A 22916-nucleotide genomic window follows, 5' to 3' on the forward strand; every position below is an offset into this window, starting at 1 on the left:
AAGGTAGAAAAGGGTGAAGGAGGTCAAATATATGATGATGGAAGGAGATTTGATTTTGGGTGGTGAACACATGAAGCAATATACAGATGATCTATTATCAAATTGTATACTTGAAATCTATATAATTTTATTAAGCAATGTCATTCCAATAAATTTGAGAAAAAAATTTTAAAAAATGAAAAAAAGTCCCTAGTACAGTGTCCTGCACCCCACTAACATACTCAAACCTGTTGATTCCTTTTCTTTTTCCTATGCTGTTTCCTTTTGTTATTTATCTTGTGTCTTATGATGTATTTATTGCCTTCTGATTAAAACTGGAGTCTCCTCAGGGCTTGATGCATACTTCTGTTTCCTTGTGACCATCACAGCGTATGGTAGAGTATACTCTGCACAGTTATTCACTCCAAAGATTCTTTTTCTATCACTTATTTTTTAACATCTTTCGAAGCTAAAAATATTAGCCATAATTTACTGATCCTTCACCATGTACCAAGCACCCTAAATACGTTATACACAGTATCTCATGAAAATTTTTTTCTCTGAAAATTCCATTGAGTCAGTGGTATTATCTCCATTTTACAGATGAAGAAATAGAGGCTGAGGAGTTAAGAAATTGCCCAAGGTAGCTCATGTAGACCGAGCCATGTTCCATATCCAGGAAGTCTAGCTTCAGAACTTTTGTTCAAACTACCTTTTAGACAGCAAGCATGGTCTGTTTCCATTTAGATGAGAAGGGGCCTTAACTGATTCCACATGGGAATTCCATGAAGATAGCATAGTTTCACAATGAATTCTAGAGCAGCACAAGATGCCCTCTCTTTCTTCCCTTTCAACAGTTAGCACTTTTTATTTTGGTCAGTCCTGCCTCTGCCTCTTAGTGTGACTCCTTGTATGTGATTCCATTAACTGTTCTAATACACAGTTTCCTGATCTGTAAACAGGGAAAGGATGTGTATATGACAAGAATATTGGTTCTGTCATATCTTACAGGGTCATTAAGAGGATCAGTGAGATACTGTATGTAAAAGCAAAATATGTTACTATGTTGTATTCTTTCCATGCATCATTTAGACTAAATGTCCATGAGGGTGCTTATTTTTATTTGCTTGTATGTATGTATGTATGTATGTATGAATGTATGTATTTACTTACTTTTAAACAATTGTGGTAAAATATACATAACAAAATATACCATTCTGACAATTTTTAAGTTCGACGACATTGAGTACATTCACATTATTGTGCAACAATCACCACCATCCATCTCCAGAATTTTTTTCATTTTGCAAAAATGGAACTCTGTATCCATTAAACAACTTCCTGTTCCCCGCCCCCTGGCAACCGCTGTTCTACTTTCTGTCTCTATGAATCTGACTACTCTAAGTACCTCATATAATATTGTATAGTCTTTATCCTTTTGTCACTGGCTTATTTCACTTGGCATAACGTCTACAAGAGTAACCCATGTTGGTGCATGTGTCAAAATTTCCTTCTTTTTAAAGTTTGATTAGTATTTCATTGTATGGGTGCCACATTTTGTTCATCCATTCATCCATCTTTGGACACTTCCACCTTTTGGCTATGGTGAATAATGCTGCTATGAACACGAGTGTAGAAATATCTGTTTGTGTCCCTGCTTTCAATTCTTTTGGATATGTACCCAGAGGTGGAATTATTGGATCATATGGTAATTCTATTTGTCATATTTTGAGGAAAAACCTTCATACTGTTTTTCATAGTGTCAGCACCATTTTATATTCCCACCAACAGTGCATAGAGTCCCAATTTCTCCACATCCTCGCCATTTCCCTAATCATTAATGATATTGAGCATGTTTTCATGTGCTTCTTGGCTTCTTGTATATCTATGGAGAAATGTCTGTTCAAGTCCTTTGCCCATTTTAAATCAGGTTGTTTTGTTGTTGTTGAGTTTTAGAAGTTTTCTCTATATTTTAGATATTAATCCCTTATTAGTTATGTGATTTGCAAATATTTTCTCCCATTCCTTGGGTTGACTTTTTACTCTATTGATTGGGCCCTTTGTTGCACAAAAGTTTTCATTTTGATGAAGTTTAGTTTGCCTATTTTTCCTTGTTGCCTGTGCCTTTAGTGTCATGCCCCTATTTTTCAGTAGAGCCTAACACATACATGCCTTAAAGACAAGAAGAATGATACTAATAGTACTAGTCAGTATTACTCCTCACCAAGTCCTGGGTTAAGTGCCTTATATGCATCATTTCCTTTAATTTCCACAGCAGCCCTGTGATGCGGGTACTATAATTTATTTATAAAGTAGGAAGCTGAGGCTTAGAAGTTAAGTACCTTCCCCAAAGTCTGTGGATAATAAGTGGCGGAGCAGGGACTTGAACCCAGGTCTGTGGACTCCAGAGCTGGTATTCTTAACTACTGAACTGGATAGCTCAGTAATTATTTGCAAAATTGAGTGAATAAATACTTGAATGAACTTCGTGGCTGAAAATCTGGTAACAGTTTTCTCAAATTCAGATCTGTCTTAGTATTATAAATTATTAACCCAGTTTCAGTCCTCCTAGTGTAATTCAGTGTACAAGAGTCCTTGTCACTGTTAAATCCTTTTTCTTTGGATTTGCTTTGAAATTATAGTGTCAGAAGGAGAAAGAGGACATTTAAATAGGTGCTAAGTTGTCTAACTGAACAACCTGCTTTTAAGACATTACCAGCTGCTGCATGTTTGTATGTATGTATGTATGTATTTTCCTGGTATCCTTTTTTTTCAATTAGAGTTGACATTCAATATTATTTTATATTAGTTTCAGGTGTACAGCATGTTGATTAGACATTTATATAATTTGTGAAGTGATCCCCTGATTAGTCTAGTACCCACCTGGCACCATATAGTTATTACAATAATACTGACTATATTCCCTATGCTGTACTTCACATCCCTGTGACTATTTTATAACTACCATTTTGTACTTAATCCTTTCACCTTTTCACCCAACCCCTACCCCCCTCCCATCTGGCAATCATCAGTTCGTTCTCTATATCTATGAGTTTGTTTCTGTTTTGTTTGTTCATTTATTTTGTTCTTTAGATTCCACATATAAGTGAGATCATATAGTATTTGTCTTTCTCTAACTTCTTTCATTTAGGATAATATCCTCTAGGTCCATTAATGTTGTTGCAAATGGTAAGATTTCATTTTTATGGCTGAGTAATATTCCATTAAATATATGTACCACATCTTCTTTATCTAATCATCTATTGATGGGCATTTAGGTTGCTTCCATATCTTGGCTATTGTAAATAGCGCTGCGGTGAACATAGGAGTGTGTATATCTTTTCGAATTAATGTTTTGGATTTCTTCAAATAAATACACAGAAGTGGAATTGCTGGGTCATACTGTAGTTCTATTTTAAATTTTTTGAGGAACCTCTGAACTGTTTTCCATAGCGGCTGCACCAATTTGCAATCCCAACAACAGTGCACAAGGGTTCCCTTTTCTCCACATCCTCGCCAACACTTACTGATTTTTGACTTATTGATGGTAGCTGTTCTGATAGGTGTGAGGTAATATCTCACTGTGATTTTAATTTGCATTTCTCTGATGATTAGTGACACTGAGAATCTTTTCATATGTATGTCCAATCTTTGCATATGGACATACCATCTATATGTCCTCTTTTAGGGGAAAGTCTATTCAGCTCCTCTGCCCATTTTTAAATTGAATTGTTTATTTGTTTGTTTTTGGTGCTGAGTTCTTTATAAAATTTGGATATTAATCCCTTATCCGATGTATCATTGGCAAATATCTTCTCCCATTCAGTAGGTGGCTTTTTGTTTTGTTGATGGTTTTCTTTGCTGTGCAAAAACTTTTTAGTTTGATATAGTCTCATTTGTTTATTTTTTCTTTTGTTACCCTTGCCAGAGGAGATATATCAGAAAAGCTATTACTAAGAGCAATGTCAGAGTTTATGGCCTATGTTTTCTTCTAGGAGTTTTATGGTTTCAGGTCTTACATTTATGTCTTTAATACATTTTGAGTTTATTCCTATATATGGTGTAAAAAGGTGTATCAGTTTCATTTTTTTGCATGTATCTGTCCAGTTTTCCCAACACCATTTATTGAATAGACTGTCTTTACCCTATTATATATTCTTGCCTCCTTTATCATAGACTAAATGACAGTATAGTTGTGGGTTTATTTCTGGGCTTTCTATTCTATTCCATTGATCTACATATCTGTTTTCATGCTAGTACCATGCTGTTTTGATTACTATAACCTTGTAGTGTAGTTAGATATCAGGTAGTATGATGCCTTCAACTTTGTTCTTTGTCAAGATTGCTGTGGCTATTTGGGGTCTTTTATGGTTCCATATAAATTTTAGGATTATTTGTTCTAATTCTGTGAAAAATGCCATTGATAGTTTAATAGAGATTGCATTGAATCTATAGATTGCTTTTGGTCATATGGACATTTTAAGGATGTTAATTCTTCCTATCTATGAGGACGGCATATGCTTCCATTGATTTGTATCTTCTGTTTCTTTCTTCAATGTCTTATAATTTTCTGAGTACAAGTCTTTTACCTCCTTGGTTAAATTTATTTCTAGGTTTTATTTTATGTAATTGTAAATGGGATTGTTTTCTTAATTTCTTTTTCTGGTGGTTTGTTGGTGTATAAAATGCAATCGACTTCTGAATATTTATTTTGTATCCTGCTACTTTACTCAATTCACCTATCAGTTCTAATAGTTTTTATATGGAATCTTTTGGGTCCTCTATATATAGTATCATGTCATCTGCAAATAATGACAGTTTTACTTCTTCCCTTCCAATTTGGATGAATTTATTTCTTTTTCTTATCTGATTGCTGTGGCTAGGACTTCTAATATGAGGTTAAATAAAAGTGGTGAAAGTGGACATCTTCCTGATCTTAGGGGAAATGATTTTAGCTTTTCCCTATTGAGTATTATGTTAGCTGTGGATTTGTCATATATAGTCTTTATTATGTTGAGGTATGTTCCCTCTGTTTCCACTTAGCTGAGAGTTTTTATTATAAGTCGATGCTGGATTTTGTCAGATGTTTTTCCTGCATCTGTCAATATGCTCATATGATTTTTATCTTTCAATTTGTTTATTAGGTGTATCACATTAATTGATTTCTGTATATTAAATCAACCTTGAATCCTAGGAGTGAGTCCAACTTGATCATGGTGTATGATCTTTTAAATTTATTGCTGAATTCAGATTGCTAATATTTTCTTGAGGATTTTTACATCTATGTTCATTGGGGATATGGGCCTTTTTTTTTTGGTAATGTCTTTCTGGTTTTGGAATCTGGATAATGGTGGCCTTGTAAAATTAGTTTGGAAGGCTTCCTTCCTCTTGAATTTTTTAGAATAGTTTGAGAGGAATATGTGTTAATTCTTCTTTGAATGTCTGGTAAAATTCACCTGTGAAGCCATCCAGTCTAGGACTTCTGTATGCTGGGAGTTTTTTGACAACTGATTCAATTTCATTAGTGGTAATCAGTCTGTTCAAATTTTCTGTTCCTTCTTGACTCGGTCTTGGAAGATTGTATGTTTCTAAGAATTTATTTATTTCTTCCAGATTGTCTAATTTGTTGGCATATAATTGCTCATAGTATTTTCTTATAATCCTTTGTATTTCTGTGCTGTCACTTGTCACTTCTCTTTTATTTCTGATTTTATTTATTTGAGTCCTCTCTGGTTTTTTTCTCGATGAGTTTGGTTAAAGATTTATCAACTTAATTTATCTTTTCAAAGAAACAGCTCTTGGTTTCATTGATCTTTTGTATTGTTTTTAGACTGTATTTTGTTTATTTCTACTCTGATCTTTATTATTTCCTTCCTTCTACTCACTTTGGGATTTGCTGTTCTTTTTCTGTTTCAGTTAAGTGCAAGGTTAGATTGTTTATTTGAGATTTTTCTTGTTTCTTGAGGTAGGCTCATATTGCTATGAATTTCCCTCTTAGGACTACTTTAGCTGTGTCCTATAGATTTCTCAGTCATTGTGTTTTCATTTTCATTTGTCTCAGGATATTTTTTGATTTCTTCCTTGATTTCATTGTTAACCTACTCATTGTTTAGTAGCATGTTATTTACCTTCCATGTGGTTGTGTGTTTTTCATTTTTTTTTCTTGTAATTGATTTCTAGTTTCCTACCATTGTGGTTGGAAGAGACACTTGGTATGATTTCAGTCCTCGTAAACTTATTGAGTCTTGTTTTGTGGCCTAATATGTGGGCTATCTTGGAAAATGTTTCATGTGCCCCCGAAAAGAATGTATATTCTGCTGCTTTGAGGTGAAATGCTTTAAAAATATAAATTAAATCCATTTGTTCTAGTGTGTCATTTAAGGCTGCTATTTCTTTGTTGATTTTCTCTCGGGAAGGTCTATCCATTGATGTCAGTGAGGTGTTAAAAGTATCTACTGTGAGGGTATTACTGTCGATCTTTCCCTTTATGCTGGTCAATATTTGCTTTATATTTAGGGGCACCTATGTTGGGTGCATAAATGTTTACTACGATTATATCCTCTGGTTGAATTGATCCTTTTATCATTAGGTAATGTTTTTCTTTGTCTTTTATTATAGATTTGTTTTAAAGGCTGTTTTGTTTCATATAAGTATTGTTACCCAGCTTTTCGTTTGTTTTCATTTGCATGAAATATCTTTTTCCATCCTTTTACTTTTAGTTTATGTGTTTCTTTTGATTTGAAATGTGTCTCTTGTAAATAGCATATGAGTGGGTCTTGTTTTTCTACCCATTCGGCTACCCTATATCTTTTGATTAAAGCATGTAAGCCATTTACATTTAAAGTGATCATTGATAGGTACATAGTTATTGCCATTTTATTATTTATATTCTTCCTTCCCCTCCCCCCCCCTTCTTCTTAGAGAAGTTCCTTTAACATATCTTGTAATACTGGCTTGGTGGTAACGAATTCCTTTAGCTTTTTTTTGTCTGAGAAGCTCTTTATCTCTCCTTCGATTTTAATTGATAGCTTTGCTGAGTGGAGTAGTCTTGGTTGTAAGTTCTTTTCATCACTTTGAATATATTGTGCCAATCCCTTCTGGCCTGCAAAGTTTCTTTTGAGAAATCAGCTGACAGTCTCATGGGAGCTCCTTTGTAGGTAACTAGCTGCCTTTTTCCTTTTCTTGTGCTTTTAAGATTCTCTCTTTGTCTTCAGCCTTTGCCATTTTAATTATGATGTGTCTTGGTGTGAGTCTGCCTGAATTCTTCTTTGTAAGACTCGTGCTTCCTGAATTTATATGTCTAATTCCTTTGCCAGGTTAGGGAAGTTTTCTGTCATTATTTCTTTAAATAGATTCTCAATCCCTTGCTTGCTCTCTTCTCCTTTGGGTACTCTTATGATCCGGATATTGTTACACTTCATGTTGTCCCAGAGGTCTCTTAAACTATCCTAATTTTTTTTGGATTCTTTTTTATTTTTGCTGTTCTGATTGGTTGTTTACCATTACTTTTTCTCCAAATTGTTGATTTAGTCTTCTGCTTCATCTAATCTGCTGTAGATTCCATCTAATGTATTCTTCATTTCGGTCTTTGTGGTTTTCATTTCTGTCTCTTTCTTTTTTTTTTAATTTATTTTTTATTTAAAGAAAAAATTTTTATGGTGACATTGGTTAATGAAATCCAATAAGTTTCAACTGTACACTTTAACAGTAAGGCATATATATATATTTATACTGTGTTCACCTCCCATAGTTAGATTTCTTTCACCACATATTTGACCCCCTTTACCCCATCTACCTTTCCCTTTCTACCTCCCCCGGCATCTGTCTGTTTCTTTTTTACGTTTCCTATCCCTTTGTTGAAGTTCTTACTGAGATCCTCTGTTCTTCCCCGAAGTTCATTGAGCATCCTTGTAACCAGTGTTTTGAATTCTGAATTCTGGTAGATTGCTTGCCTCCATTTCATTTAGTTATTTTTCTGGAGTTTTGTCCTGTTCTTTCATTTGGGACATATTTCTTTGTTTCTTTGTTTTGGCTGCCTTTCTGTGTTTGTTTCTATGTATTAGGTAGACCTACCAAGTTTCCCAGTTTTGGCCAGGTGGCCTTATGTTGTAGGTGCCCTGTGTGGCCCAATGGCACAGTCTCCCCGATCACCTGCACCAGGTGCTCCAGGGGTGTCCCTTGTATGAGTTGTATGTGCTCTCCTGTTGCAGTTGAGCCTTGATATTGTTGGCTGGTCAGTGGATGGGATTGACTCTCAGACTGACTGGCTGTGAGTGGTGGTCATGCCTACAGCATTTGAGCTGCTCTGTGGGGGCTGACCTCATGGAGTGAGATTTACCCTAGCAGGCTCGTGTGACTTTTGACACCACCCCTTGGGTGAGCTTCCTGTGGGGCTAATCGGAGAGTGCTCTGTTGTGGTCTTCGGTTGGCTTCTGGGTGTGTTGGTTCTGGGGTCCCTTGGGAGTGGCTTCTGTGCAGGCCAAGGTTAGTTGCTGCCTGTGACCTGCCCATGACTACCTAGTAGGAGCTATAAAGCTATCTGCAATTGGTTGCTGCCCGTGGTAGACCTGGAGGTGTTTGGGAGAGGTTACACTGTAAACCGAGGCTAACTACCACCAGTACCAGGCCTGGAGTAACTCAGCAAAAGGCCCATGGCATCCTAAAGCCTGAGGCTGCCTGCCCGTAAGGCTCAGCTGCTAAAAGACCCATGGGCAGTATGCGAGTTGGGTGAGGTGGAGTCCCAGGGAGTCACCAGGGTGGAGTGAGTGGCGTTCACCAGGTTAGTGCAGATTCAGGTTTGGCGCCAGTACTGAGCCTAGAGCCACTCTGCAAAATGCCCAGAGCATACCAAAGCCAACTGCTGCCAGCCTTGGGCCCACAGACTGCCAAGAGTTGTCCAAGAAAGACTGCAGCTCAGGCTGGAGCTGGTTATCTGCCACCAAAAGTGTCTCTTGTGGTAATCAAGCAGAAGCCTGCTGATTGTTGTTGAAAGAGCCTCCTGCCATGCAGAGGTGGAGGAGTGGGGGAGACAGGACTGGTTGCCCAGACACCAAAAGTACCTCCGGCTGCGAGAGTAGAGTGGAGTCATGTCCCAGGGAGTCACCAGAGTGGAGTGAGTGGAGTTTATCAGGCGAGTACAGATTCAGATTTGGCCGTGTTAAGGGGAGGGCTCAACACAGGAAAAATGGCACTGGCCTGCAAACTATGCAGGAGGAGGGCTCAACACGGGGATAATGGTGGTTGTTTCCCAGCCCTCACCCTGAAGCCTTACTATTCAGTCTTTTCCTATATTTCTCTGGTGCTTTTCGAGTCACTCCTCCTCCGCGAGAGCCCACGATGGAGTGCCTATGAGTGAGTCTGTGCGTGGGCCCTGGGATGTCTGGGTTTTCAGCAGCCCTCCTTCTTACCTGGACTGTTGGAATCCCTGTTGATTTTCACAGCCAGATTTTGTGGGACTCCTCCTCCCAGCACTGGAACCTTGGGCTGGGGAGCCCAGTGTGGGGCTGGCCCCTCACTCTTTATATCCCTCCCAATTCTCGACTGCCACATATAGGTGTGGGACCAGCCTGTTTCACATCTCCACCCCTCCTACCAGTCTGGATATGGCCTCTTCTTTATATCCTTAGCTAAAGGAGTTCTCTTCAGTTAGACTTCAGGTGGTTCTCCAGGTTGATTGTTCTATAATTTAGTTGTAATTTTAATGTGGTCATGGGAGGGGGGAAGCACAACATTTACCTACTCCGCCATCTTGCCTGGAACTCTACCAGCTGCTGTTTTAATTATTAATGAAGCCCAAGCCTTGTAGTCTGGGAGGCATGTCAAAAATTCTGTTTTGGGTTTTGGTTTAAAATTGAGTGTAATGGAGAGAAACTGATTCTTCCATCTCAGAGAATTGGGCTGCAAGTTTGAGAGCTGGAGAGGACAAGGCACTGTAATAGGACACTGTTGAGTTTTTGCCACTCTTTAAAGGAGAAATCACACATAGTACTGGCATATCATTAGTCAAAATAGAAGATGAGGCCTGAGAAATGATGTTGCCTGGTTTTGGAAAGCAGAATTTGCTAGCGGCTTCCAGAGAGTGAGAATCCTTCTTGTTAACTCTGGAAATTTTTAAAACAGCAGTTCAAAGAATTACCGAATTCTAGCTGAAAGGGCCTTAGTGGCATTTGATCCACCCCCTTCATTTTACAGGAGGAAACTGAGGCCCAGGGAGGATAGATCTGTACTGTTTTTACTCTGACAACACTTCTGACACCAAACATGTGGCTTTTTTCCTGACATCAACTGGGTTTCCTATAATTCAATTCTTATATAACTACCTGGGGTTATCACAGACCCCACAGATTAAGGACTCAGTCCCACAAGACTGTCCCCACTTCAGACATCAGTGGCAAGTCCCATGTTGCTGCCTATACTTCTGACCAACTGGCTATAAATTGGGGGTTCCCATGACCCCCTCCTCTGTTTTGACCATTAGCTAGAATGGCTCACGAAACACGGGAAAACACTTCGTTTTCATTTAGTGGTTTATTATAAAGGATACAAATAAGAAACAGCCAAATGAAAGAGCTACAAGGGGCAGTATATGATGGGAAGGAGCGCAGAGCTTCCATGCCTCTCTCCGGGTGCGCCATCCTCCCAGCACCTCAAAGTGTTCACTAACTAGGCAGTTCTCAGAATGCAGTTCTCAATATGTAGGCATAATTGATTAAGTCATTGACTATTGATGACTAACTCAGCTGCCATCCCCTCTCTTCACCTAGAGGTTGGAGGTTGGGGGTGGGCTAAAAGTTCCCAATCCTCTAATGCTTTGGTCTTTCTGATAACCAGCCCCCGCCCCACTCCACCCTCACCCACCATCCTGAAGCTATCTAGACACTGTCCCACCCCTAGTTATGTCATTATCATACAAAAGACACTTATCACCTGGAGATTCCAAGGATTTTAGGAGCTACATGCCAGGAATCCAGAACAAAGATCAAATATTTATTTCTTATCATATCACAGTAGGTGACTTGCCAACTTTGCACAGTGAGCCCAGTAAAACTGGGGAAAGAACCCAAGTTATGACTCCCACATGTTTTTTAACTGGCCCTTGCCAGTAATTTGGATATTTGTATAAGGGCAGGAAGGCTAAGCAAAGTAGTAGTAAGTCTGCCATTCATTGGAGGGGCTATTCTTGACTCAGACTCATGAAGGTAAATGCTTTTATATATAATCTCCTGATTTAGACCTGGCTTGGTGGGGGTGATTATTTAGCTCCATGTTTGATTATTAAAATGAAATTAGTTCATAAAATCAGTTTTGGTCTTCTGTTTTATCTGCTTTTTCTGGCACTGATCCAGAACAGAGAAACTAATCCCAGGCTAGGACTTGGGAGGTCATTGCTCTGCTGCTGATTTGCTCTGTGACTTTGGGTCGGTCACCTCCTACCTGTTTACTCATTTGAAGAACATGGATTGAATAACAAGGTCTCTAAGTTCATTTTCACCCTTAAGCTTAAGTCCTGGATCAAAGTGGCTTTTAGTTTTTCTTAAAATCTTTAGCCTCCATAGGAGATTCTGCTTTCTTTTGAATCCAGTTTGACAGTGATGTGTGTGTGTGTGTGTGTGTGTGTGTGTGTGTGTGTGTGTAGAGAGAGATTTCTATATATTCTAATATTTTTTGTTGAGGTATAATTTACTTGTGAATTATAATTAGGAAATGCATAAATTTTGTTATAGTTCTGACAAATGCATCCTCAGTTGTAATCTATACCCATATCAAGATACAGACTTTCACCATCACCCTAGAAAGTTCTTTCCTAGTCATTCCTACCCTATAACACACCCCTTGCGGAGGTAACACACTGATTCTAACTCTATCACTGGTTAGTTTTGCCTGTTCTAGAAGTTCCTGTTCGTGGAGTCATACCATAGGTGCTCGTTTGTGTTGAGTCCCAGCAGTATTTTGAAGAGTTTTCTGCTTTCTTCCCCACATTCTGAGAAATCATATATATTATTTTCTCCACATGCCATCTTGAAAGGTCATGTGGTTTGGGGTCCTGCTGGTTCTCCTGCACTGCCAGTGGGCCACCATATTGTGTGCTGAGTGAGATGGAGAGAACAGCTTGATTTCTAGAGACTAGTTTGGATTTGTTTCTATAATTGTTGATGTCACAGTTTTCTCACTTGTCAACTGGGCAAATTGGACCCACCAGCAGATGAAAAAGAAGAACTCCCGACACCCAAAAATGTCATTTGTAATGGCATGTTTCTTACAAGGTGCCCATGAGATACATTCATTTCAATTTCATAAATACTTTTGAACATAAAGGCAGATTGTTCTAGGGAGCAAGCAAAAGTAAGGGAGGTATGAAATCCAGGGGCTGAGCAGATAGATGGAGGAGCCAGACTGTGCATGTAGGTTCTGTGGCCTCTCTTGACTATGGAGCTTAGTGTCTGTGGGAGGGGTTTTGTTTGTTTTTCTTCATAATGTCTTGAGTCTTTGTTTCCTCTTCTTAATTTTCACCTCCTCTAACTTGGCCTAGCTTTGGTCATACCTGGGCCATTGTAAGTACCTCTCAACTGGTCTCTTTCCTTCTGTGCTCCCTCCTTTTCTACACTGTGGCCACTCAAATTTCAGACATATCTCTCAGAACTCCCCATCTCCTTCAGAATGAATTATAAACATAGCCCGGTGTTTAAGCCCTCACTGAGTGGGCTTCTTCCTATCCACTCTTTAATAGGACTCTGCATGGGCTCTGCCATTCCCACTCCTTCTTTACTTGTGCTCATCATATTCTTTCCCCCTGCATGGCACTCCTACTTCTCCCTTGCTCATGGTTTATATATCCTTCAACACCTAGCTTAGATCCTCCCACTGACACAATTTGGCCCAGAAGCCCCTGAACTACAGTGGCACTTATATTTTATATGTATTTAATAATGATCTGCCTCTTTATTTCAATGTACCATGTAAGGTGTGGTGGAATTTTTGAATTCAGTGTCTGCCTTGAGAGGAGCTAAGTGTGCAGGGCCCAGAGGGAGGCATCCTTGTATGGAGTAGAAGGAAGGGGGAAGGGAACTGACATTTATGGAGTTCCTGCATGGGCCAGGAATGGTGCTGGATCTTTTTAAGGTTCTATCTTATTTAATCCCCTTGACCTTGTGAGCTGAGCATTTTTACCTGTTGTGACTTTCTCATAATCACACAACCAGCAAGAGTAAAAGCCACTGAGGTACACAACACAGCTTATGCTTCCTACCACTCCACCTGGCCCCCTGTGGTGTTGAGTGGGGCTGGGGTAGGTCAGTGAATTAGGTATTGTCTGTCTCTGTACTCTATCTGTATATGTGTTAGCCGGTGCAACTTTCTTCCTAAGTCAAAGCCAGGGGATTCAAGGGCTCTGCCTCCATGAGGGTCCTTGTTTGTTCTCTGCATCTAAAGTGGATGGCTGAGCTCCTTTGGAGGAAGCACTGTGGTTCTCTATTATCCTAGGGCCAGGGAACATGACCTCAAAGTCTTCCTGCTTATCTCCAGCAATTTTCAGAAAGACTTTTGAAACCAAATCTCTGTTTCCTGATTAACTCACTCACTCTCAAGGTACAGAACAACTCTCTACGTACTTAAAAAAATATAGTAAAATATACACAATTTACCATCTTAACTATTTTTAAATGGCATTAAGTGCATTCACAGTGTTGTGCAACCAAGACCACCATACATATCCAGAACTTTATTCATCTTGCAAACCTGAAATTTGGTACTCATTAAACAACGTCCTGTTCCCCTCCCCCACCCCTGGCAACCACCATTCTATTTCTGTCTCTATGAATTTGACTACTCTAAGTACCTTATATAATATTGTATAGTATTTGTCCTTTTGTTACTGGCTCATTTCACTTGGCATAATGTCTACAAGATTCACCCATGTTGGAGCACGTATCAGAATTTCCTTTTTTAATTCTGAATAATATTCCACTGTATGGATATATCACATTTTGTTTATTCATTCATCCATCTTTAGACATTTGGGTTGCTTCCACCTTTTGGCTATTGTGAATAATGCTGCTATGAACATGAGTGTACAAATATCTGTTTGTGTCCCCATTTTAGATTGTTTTGGGTGTATACTAAGAAGTGGATTTGCTGGATCATATGGTAGTTCTATTTTTATTTATTTTGAGGAGCCTCCATACTGTTTTCCATAGTGACAGCACCATTTTATATTCTCAGCAGCAGTGGTTCCAATTTCTCCAGACCCTCACTGACACTATTTTATTGATTGTAGTCATCCTAATGGGTATGAGATGTTTACATACTTTTGGGGGCCGTGTTATTAAGCGGAGGAAGGCAGAGCATCAGTATTATGGCAAATATGTTCATTTTTCAGCATTTCATATTTGCTAGGTGATGCTATATGGTTGTTGTTATATAAAATTGCTTTGTTGGGAGGGAGGGTGGCCACCTAGCCTTATAGATTTAGAGGCAGTGATAGAACAGAGAGACTTGAGGGGTCACTTGTGGCTAAGTGACATAGCAGAAATTATAGCCCTTAATTGGGCTGGTGGCATTCTTACCCCTTAGTAAATAGATGCTCTCCAGGCAACATCTTCTGTCTTAGGGGCAGCTCACAACCCTGGGTACAATCAGGAAGGTTGTAGTATGATGGGGGAAGGCAGGATAGCGCCCCCCAACCTTCCCTTCTTGGTGTTGGGAATATGTAAGACACAATCACCACCCTCAAGGAGTTTCCACATAGAGGGAAATAAACACATCATTATAGTGCCCAGGGTAAGTCCTGTGATAGATGGGGTCATGAAAGAGACTCAGAGGAAAGCAGAAAGAAGATTCCTGAGAGACGCTGCCTGGACCTGGTTTTGAAGGATGAGTACGAGTTGGCCAGAAAGAGAGAGAAGGGAGTTGGAGGTAACAAGCCTTTCAGCTGGTCTTTGAACTTTATCAAATGTGTATTCTTGTTTGAGAGAATGTCCCAAAGAGTCTTCAGTTTCAAACTTGATAGGCTTAGGAGACTGGGCAAAATGGCATGGATGATTGAGGCTTTGTTCATCTCCTCTTGTGACTACATCAAAGTTGTGATGGAAACAGAGCGAATAGCAAGCAGAGTCACTTGGGGTCTGGATGAACAGAAGCCCTATAACTGGGGAGAAAAATAAGAAATTACCCTACAACAGTAGGAGATAAGAAGGAGCGAAGGTATGAGGCTGCCTGGTCTCGAGGGGCTAGGTAGGACAGAGGCTATGACAGCTGTTGACATTCCTCTTAAAGGGGCCATGTCCACTACCAGACTTTCGCGGTGACAGACTCGCTTGCTCTAAGCACCTGCACCAGGTCGGCTGCTAGGGGGCACCAGGGACTTACTGGGCACACTGAATTGTCAGAGCGAGGGCCAGAGGCAAAGATTTCTCCCAGGCAGAAGTGCTGGTGTTATCCATTGTTCCTCTGTTGAGCCCTCCCCACTCCCAGTGTGCAGGCACAGCGCCACTATAGCTGAGACATTGTCAAACCGGATAACAGAGGTCACTTCACCCAGAGGATTCCCTGAAACTCTGCCTTCCTCAACTTGTGGCTCTACCAAAGCCACATACAGTTGTGCCTCAGCGAATGCTGTGGCCCTTGCCAACCAGCTCCAAGACCCACACTGGTGGCAGCTGGCCTCGGTTTCTGGTGTGACCTCATGAGGCAACTATAAGCACAGCATTTGGGATTGCTTGCTGAATCTTAGCAGGTGGCCCTGGAGGGGCGCAGGCTAGGGTTAAACTTGGCCTGCAGCTGAACCCCGCTTTGGACTGTGTTACTGGACACACTAATAAGACTGGGAGACTTAGGAGCTTTGCTTAGTTCATAGAAACAGACACAGAAAGGCAGTTAAAATGGGAAGGCAGAGAAGCAGAACCCATATGAAAGAACAGAACAGAGATCCAGGAATAATGGAGTCAAGCAGTCTAACAGACGCAGAGTTCAAAACACTGGTTATAAGGATGCTCAATGAATTTAGGGGAAGTGTAGATGAACTCAGTGAGAACTTTAACAAAGAGATAAAAAATGTACAAATGGAAATGGAAATTATAAAAGAGAACCAGTCAGAATGAAGAGTATGTTATCTGAGATGAAGAGTATATTAGAGGGACTCAACAGAGTGGATTAAGAAGAGGATCGAACTACCAATATAAAAGATGGGGAAGCCAAAGACACCCAATCAGAACAGCAAGAAAAAAGAATCCAAGAATATGATAATTTAAGTAGTCTGTGGGACAAAATTAAATGTAACAAAGTCATAGGGGTACCTGAAGGAGAAGAGGGAGAACAAGAAGTTGAAAATCTATTTGAAGAAATAATGATGAAAAAAAACTTCGCTAACTTGGTGAGGAAATAGACATACAATCCCAGGAAGCTCAGAGAGTCCCCAAAAAGATGAACCTTAAGAGGCCCACACCAAGACACATCATAATTAAAATGCCAAAGGTTAAATATAAAGAGAGAATCTTAAAAGCAGCAAGAGAAAAGCAGTTAGTTATCTACAAGGAAGCACCCATAAGACTGGCAGCTGATTGCTCAAAAGAAACTATGCAGGACAGAAGGGCTTGGCACAAAATATTCAATGTGATGAAAACCCAGGATCTATAACCAAGAATACTTTATCCGGCAAAGCTATCATTTAGAGTCAAAGGACAGATAAAGAGCTCCCCAGACAAATAAAAAAGCTAAAGGAATTTATCAACACCAAACCAGTATTACAGAAAATGTTGGAGCAACTTCTTTGAGAAGAAAAACATGTATCAAAAACATGAATAAAGAATGGTAATAACTACATATAAACAAGTACCTCAAATGGAAAAGAATTAAGTGCTCCATCTAAAAGGTAGAGTGGATAAGAAAAAAAGACCCCCTACATATGTTGCCTACAAGAGACTCACTTCAGATTAAAAGAAACACACAGACTAAAAGGAAGGGGATGAGAAAAGATATTGCCTTGATGGATCTAGAGGGTATTGCGCTGAATGGAGTAAGTCAGATAGAGAAAGACAAATACTACATATTTTCATGTATATGTGGAATCTAAAGAACAAAATAACAACAATAAAGACAGAAACAAACTTCTAGATACAGAGGATATTTTGAGGGCTACTAGATGGGAGGGTGATTGTGGGGACAGTGAAAAAGGGCAAAGGGATTAAGAAGTACAAATGGATAGTTACAAAATAGTCATAGAGATATAAAGTATAGCATAAGGAAAATAGCCTACAATATTGTTATCAATATGTAAAGGGGAAGGGGTACTAGATTTAGTGGGGTGATCATTTTGTGAGTTATATAGATCTCTAATTATTATGCTGTACAACTAAAACTAATATTGTATGCCAGCTATAATTGAAAAAAACTCATTAAATTGTACAACCTAAATATGAATAATTATCTATTATATTTCAATAAAACTGTAAAAAGAAAAAAAAAACTTGATAGACTTAGGGTATGAAATGATTTGTGCTTCAGAGCTCCACCAAGGAACATGATGGAGGCGGGTAAATGAAAGGGTACCAGCCTTTAGAGTCTGGCCTCCCAGAAGCCTCATCAGGGTGATCAGAAAGCTGCTTTTGAGAAGGGTGCACACACCCTCTCAGCCTTCTTGTAGGTGAGCAGAGGAAGAAGCAGCACCTTTGGGTGGCAAAGGGGCCTTCTCACAGCAGGGCCAGCATTCAAATCATTGTACTCCAGGGTTCCTCTACCTTAGATGCTACCTTTTTATGGTCTTCTGTGCCAACTGTTTGCCTTTCAGTGAATTGGTATTGACAATATACCCATTCTTTTTAAAATTAGATAAGTATATAAAGTGAAAATAACAAATGTATACATTGTTTTTAAAAATGAGACAGTATAGAAATATATTTTATATAAAGTTCTAGTCTTTACTTTCCTACCCGCCATACACACTGCCACCCCACTCTTAGCTCCTCAGAGGTAACCCCAACAGCTGCTTAGTGTGTGGTCTTTGTTCCATGAAGTTTCTTTTGTATAATGGGAGCCTACTATAAGTTTCATTTTACAACTGGCTTTTGTCATGCCACTGTATATTTTGGAGATCTTTCCATGGCAGCATATTTTAATCTACCTCATTGTGCATAGCATTCCACCAAGTGGATATGCAATTATATAGCCATTCTCTTACTGGGTGACAGTGGGGTTTTGCTTATTTGCTTGTTGTCCTCATAAACAATGCTGTGGCAATATATCTTTGTACACTTATACATTTCTATGGTTTAGATTCCTAGAAGTAAAAACTTGGGTCAGACTATAGGAGCATCTAAAACTTTTATAGAGACTTCCAAATTGCCTTCTAAGAGGGGGTCCTGCATTAGACTCTCGCCAGCAGATCCCAAGAGTACCCGTTTTCCATGCACCCTCATCAGTGTTAGCTGTCTTTTTTACATTTCTGCACATCTAAGGAGGAAAAGGCATTTGGTTGGTAGCAATCTATGTTCCCTAATGGGAAACCATCTTTGAGACCTGTGGATTAAAGCTTGCTGCTTTTGGCTAACTTCCTAAAGTACTTGTGTCACTACTATAAATTGAAAACTAGTTTCACTTGGCATTAATCTAAAGTAACATAAAACTGATAACTCACTTATTTATTTATTTATTATTATTTATGCCTACAGCACCTGGTCTTCCTAGGTGGTCCCCCAACCAAGTACTAACCAGGCCCGACCCTGCTTAGCTTCCAAGATCAGACATCGGGCTTGTTAGGGTGGCATGGCCGTAGACCATGGACTGTACTCCACTGGGGCACAAACCCAGAACCTTCTGCATGTAAAGCAGACATACTAACTGCTACACTATGGAGCCATGTCCATAACTTGCTTTTTTGACTTGAGCACCACGGTCCTGTGGAAATGCAGAGTAGACAATGCCCACCGGTGGAGCTTCAGAGATGTACTTTTCCTCCTGTATCTTTGGCCTCCCCCTGCTCTGTATCAGGCCAGATAGGACCTTTACTTTTCCTGTTGAAAGCTTTTTGCCTAAGAACCTTTTCGGCAACCATTTCCTTTCATATGAAATATATAAGTGCCTCATTTCTTTTTCCCATCTGCCTGCCAGCTGCGAGTGAACCACATCTTTCTATTGTTGCTCCAGGATAGCAACCTTTGATGCTTAAACTCACACTCCCTGCATGTTACTGGTGACTTGCTAGCCTTGAGAATCCACAGGGTCTCCCTCCTTGTCTCTAACCCAGTGATATAAACTGAGAGCAGGCATTTTGTACATCCATTAAATAGGGTCAGAACAAAGGAGTACAGTTCTGTTCCCTCAAATCTGATGAGCATTCTTAGAGACTGGATTTCAGATTCAGTTCCCTACCAGAGAGCTGGAAAAGGAGTGGATGAGAAGGAAACTGCCATTTATTGAGGGTTGATGGTCATTCCTCTTGCAGCAGCCCCAGGCAGTGGTATTATTTTCTCTAACTTACAGTGAGACTGAGTCGCGTGCCAGGGAGGAAGTGGCAGAGTCAAGACTTGAACCCAGGTTTTTCCCACATCAAAGCTGCTACCCTTGCTCATAGGTTGGCTCCAAGCAGATCCCTGAGGTAGCATCCCAGAAATCCTCCCCTTAGAGGTGAAGATAGACTAGTGCCTCTTCCTGGTGAGCCTCCTGGGCCCATTGGCCACCTGGAAGAAGAAACTGCAGTTTCTTCTCCTTCTCTTCCCTGCCCACCTAGGCTCTGGCCTGGGTTTCCCAGATATCGCTGTTTCCGTTCGCTCTTGGAGACCACATTCATGATTTTGATATGTCCACGAGCCACCTATACTGTTATTTATAAAACATTTTCTTTATATCGACTCACTTTTTTTACTTGAGCAAATTCACTTTTAAAGGACCTTTATCACTACTATAAATTGAAAATCAGTTTCACTTGGCATTAATCTAAAGTAACATAAAGCTAATAAAAATAATAAATGCAGTAAAATCAAAACAAGATTATTCTAGCTGGATCCTGTTGCCTTCTCAAAACCCCTGGCCGAGGCCTACACCCTTGTTAGAATAACATTCATAGTGTTGAATGACCATACTGGGGAAGAAGCAGGAGAACCTCAAGAGAACTGATTCAGTGTTACTGAACACTACTTCCCTGGCCCACCTAAGGCCACCCGCTGGTGGTCCACAGCCCACTCTTTGGTAAGTACTCTTATAGCTTCTGGTCACCCTGGACTGTGCTCCTTTTTGGGGCATACCACCTGCCTCTGGGCCTTTCCTTCTGGCCTTGCCTTCACCACGATGGCTCTTTCTTCTGCTTCTCTTGCTCATGTGGTTAGATTCTGCTTCTCCTGTGAGGCAAGGCTCAAATGCCAAACTTACTGAGACATGTCCTCTGATCAGAGCCACTACTGTCCTCACCCCAGGTGTCCCAGTTTATTCCCTGGGAACTTTTTCCATATAGCCATCCCGGCACAGATTAGATGGTGGAGTAGGTGTGTGTGTATGTATGTGTGCGTGTGTGCATGTGTGTGTGTGTGTGTGTATCCTGTGAGACTCTAAGCTGTGGGAAGGGGTGCTTTGTAGTGTTTATTCTTCCAGCTCAATCAGAAGCTCCTGGGGGCTGGGGAAGATTCTTATCAGAACTGACGCCTGGGGATGTGCTATTCACCAAGCCCTCTGTTCTCCTGTGCTAGATGCTCAGAAATGTTGCTGGAGAACTCAGACTTCCTGGCAGGCGTTCAACAACTGCCACTCCCCACTCTAGAGCAGCACCTAGCACTGCGAAGAGGTGGATGTGGGGCCCCTCAGTGGCATGTGGTAAGAGCAGCTGTCTGGGGTAGAAAGTCATCTGGATGAGAAATGAATGACATGAAGCCCCTATGGAGGGTTCGTGACACTGTTAAAGCCAGGTCCTCTATAGATGCTCTGGGGCCCTGATATTCCTTGGCTTCTACCTGCTTTGGCTTTCCGGCTCCAGCTCCCTATTCACCTGGTCTTTGGGACAGTCCCCTCCTCATGTGGCCCCTTCTGGCATTTCAACCCCTACTTGGCACTGCCACTTTTTCATTTTGCCCACTACCCACTGTGAAGAGGCCTGGGTCTGTACGCCAACTCCTCCCCAGAGTCATCATGCCCATACCTCATGGCCTGGCTGGTTTGGGGCTAGAGAGGCATGGCAGGGAGGTTGTGTGAGCAAGGCGAGGTGACCAGTGAGGGGAGAGAAAACCAAATACTCCCTAGGGCTCCTCTTGCTCTCTATCCACTCTACTGATCTCACTCTTTAGCAAGAAAGGGTGTATACTGCAGCCTGCTCAGCAGCCTTGATGCTGATTCACTCGAAGAAAGGGTCACCTTTTTCTAATTTGCTCAAAGCTCCTTGGAACACTGTCGCCTTTCCTTGTTGGGCTCTACATCTCCTCCAAGATAGGGACTAGGGTGCATTCATCTTGGTATCCAAAGTACTCAACACTGCCAGTCCCAATGAAACGTTGATGAATAAAATTTAATGCAGTTGGTCTTTCGAAATGAAACTGTTAGACAAGGGAGTTTAATGAAAGACAAATACAATGTTGTGATAGAGACATTTAATGTCTCTGAGCCTCAGTTTCCTCAGTTATGATTACTACATACCTCGTAGCTCAAATTGGATAATGTATGTAAAACACTTTACTTACTTAATGTTTTTTTTCTCTCTTAAAGATATTTCTGAAATGAATGAATTTTGAATTTGGAAGATATATGCTGGGAAGAGTACATATGGCTTCCTAAGCATAGAACAAAAATTTTTGTTTAATGTCTGACCCCTGGTGCTACAGAAAAGTTAAAAATAAATTTCAACATGTGTACTTTCTGTAAAGAACAAAAGTTTTGAAATCAGACTAACTTCAGTTTCATGCTCAGTTCTGTTAACCTGTTTATATGCCTAGGCTTCCTCATGTTAAATGGGAATCCTACTTTTTCAGGCACATTTGGGGACATTAAATGAGATGTTTGCTATGGCTGTCATATAGAATACCCCAGACTATGGGGCTTAAACAACAATATTTATTTTCTCATAGTTCTGGAAGCTACAAGTCAAATATCAGGGTGTCATCAGGTTTGGTTTTTCTTGAGGCCTCACCTTGGCTTGTAGATGGCCACCTTGCTATGTCCTAACAAGGTCTAATTTAGTTGGCATTCATCCCTGGAGTCTCTTTGTTATGTCCAAATTTCCTCCTCTTATAAGGACACCAGTCATTTTAACTTAATCACCCCTTTAAAGAGCCTATCTCCAAACAGTCACATTCAACATATGAATTTAGTGGGTATGGAGTGGGGGTGGGAGACATAGATAATTTAGCTTATAACATTTGCAAAACAGAGAGCTCAATGGATGGCACCTAGCTCTTCCTATGAGTTCCTGAGTTCTTTACTATTCTGTGGCAGATTGTATTTGATGCTTTGTGTAGTTATCCTGAAGGCTGGTAGTGCTCTTTGGTGTCTTCTTAACCAGCAGGTACTTTCTGTTAAAATTAAACCAACGTGGTAGGCTCTCAGAGAGCAAAACAGGCCTCCTCAGCTCCTGGATCCACAATGCCAGCTAAGGGTCAATAACTCATTGTTCAGCAAAACCCAGGCTTGACTTTATAAAAGTTAGCGAAGGATTATGCTTTAAATGTATAAGAATCAAAATGGGAAGGAAAACTAGCAAAGCACAAACAAAAATTGAATTAGGTGAAACATTATGGTAAGTAAAAGAAGCCAGACACAAAAGGGCACATATTGTATGATTCCATTTATATGAAATATCCAGGATAGGCCAATTTATATAGAGAGAAAGCAGATTAGTGTTGTGGGGGCCTAGGATGAATGGGAAGTGACTGCTAATGGGTACAGGGTTTCTTTTGGGGATGATGAAACATTCTGGAATTAATGTCATTGATTACACAATTCTGTGAATATACTAAAACCCACTAAATTGT

General features: G+C 40.2%; 1 protein-coding gene and 1 pseudogene across 8 annotated transcripts in view; one reads left to right on the forward strand and one right to left on the reverse strand.

The window, feature by feature from the left end:
- The window catches only part of TOM1L2 (target of myb1 like 2 membrane trafficking protein), a 125711-nt gene that overhangs the window by 6498 nt on the left and 96297 nt on the right, over positions 1-22916 (forward strand). The window lies entirely within an intron of this gene.
- On the reverse strand, positions 18630-18744 carry LOC120589947 (uncharacterized; annotated as a pseudogene).

The sequence above is a fragment of the Pteropus medius genome, unplaced genomic scaffold (genome assembly GCF_902729225.1).
Source record: "Pteropus medius unplaced genomic scaffold, Ma_sr-lr_union100, whole genome shotgun sequence".
In the NCBI taxonomy this organism is placed as follows: Eukaryota; Metazoa; Chordata; class Mammalia; order Chiroptera; family Pteropodidae; genus Pteropus; species Pteropus medius.